The 1,497-nt window shown below is 43.0% G+C and overlaps 1 non-coding gene across 1 annotated transcript; it reads right to left on the bottom strand.

Annotated features, from left to right (window-relative positions):
- Nucleotides 1-321: 321 nt before the first annotated feature.
- Nucleotides 322-440, bottom strand: LOC142845251 (5S ribosomal RNA). Its single transcript, XR_012909822.1, has one exon. It is a non-coding gene; the product is annotated as a 5S ribosomal RNA (ribosomal RNA).
- Between the last annotated feature and the right edge of the window lie 1,057 nt (nucleotides 441-1,497).

Genomic DNA, 1,497 nt, shown 5'->3' with positions numbered 1-1,497 from the left:
TAAACACAAAATAAGTAAATACACTCTAAAAAGTATTCATGACTACAAAACTATTTCCCCTTAACAATATATTTAAGGACGTTTTTTGTGCCCTTATTTACTTAAATATGCATCTTCTAAGGAATTTTTCCTGGCGTAATCCCAAGGTCCTAATTCTATTTAGAAAAAAAACAAAACAAATCAAAATGGGGTCTCACTACATAGCCGAGACTGCCCCAAACTCCATTCTCCTGCATGATTTTCCCAAGCACTGCAATGGCCAACTTAGAGTTTTTTTAAATGTATCTTTTGTTTTTTTGTTTTTTTTTGTTTTTTTTTTAAAGCCTACAGCACCCGGTATTCCCAGGCGGTCTCCCATCCAAGTACTAACCAGGCCCGACCCTGCTTAGCTTCCGAGATCAGACGAGATCGGGCGCGTTCAGGGTGGTATGGCTGTAGACTAAATGTATCTTTTGAAGAGGGCACGTGCATGGTCACACATGAGAAGATGAACACGCATGGCAGTATTAGAGCACTCTATGCGCACATGTGTGTGGAAGCAGGAAGTCAGATTCAGGTGCCATCTACATTATTTTCCTGAGACAGAGTTTCTCACTAGAATCTGTGGCTTTTTAGTTAGGCTAAGGTCGACCAGCAAGCCCCAGGGACCCGGCTGATTCTGCCTCCCAATGCCGAGATTGCCAGCCTGTGCCACCATGTCTGACTTCTTATGTGGGAGATGGAGACAGAGCTCAGGTCCTCACCTTGGGTAACCAGCACTTTGCCCCTGGAGCCTCTCCAGCCCTGCTGATAAAGGGTTTGTATGACTGCCATTCGATTCGGGGAACATAGGGAAATCGCAACATGGACTGTGAATTGTTTTACTTTTTCTTGTGTAGAAAGTAACACAGTCTACATTTGTTGCTGAAAAACCAGAAAATAGAGATCAACAGAAGAAGATGTACACTCCAATAGCCAGGAAATAGTGTCTGCTGATATTTTTGCTTTTAGCATTTCTATCTACTTTTTATATACATTTTAAAACACAATTGGGGACCAGCAAGATGGCTCAGCAGGTAAAGAGCCTGGCGTGTAAACCTGTCGATCTGAGACCAAAAGAGACAACTAACTCCAAGAAGTTGTCCTCTGACCTTTAGATATGGGCTGCAGCACACCCACATATATATGGAGATCATGCACACATACACACAGTAATAATGATAAAATTAAACTTGCCAAGTGTGGTGGTGCACAGCTTTAATCCTTGCACTTGGGAGACAGAGGCAGGTGAGTTTCTGTGAATGCAAGGCCAGTCAAGGCTATACTGTGAGAACTTGTCTCAAGAAATGAAAGACAATTATTACCAGAGGATGGACACTTCTCAGCGGAAGAAATCTAGAGAGATCCCAATCTGTCCCCCGCACCGTGGGCTCTCACCTAAGATCTTGACCTGGAAATCGGGACACCACCTCTTCCTTCCTTTTTTCTCACAGGCTCTCTTTTTCTTTCTTTTTCTTT

Source organism: Microtus pennsylvanicus, chromosome 2 (genome assembly GCF_037038515.1).
Source record: "Microtus pennsylvanicus isolate mMicPen1 chromosome 2, mMicPen1.hap1, whole genome shotgun sequence".
Lineage (NCBI taxonomy): Eukaryota > Metazoa > Chordata > Mammalia > Rodentia > Cricetidae > Microtus > Microtus pennsylvanicus.
Note: the sequence above shows the minus strand (reverse complement) of the source record. Positions and strands in the feature narration are given on the sequence as shown.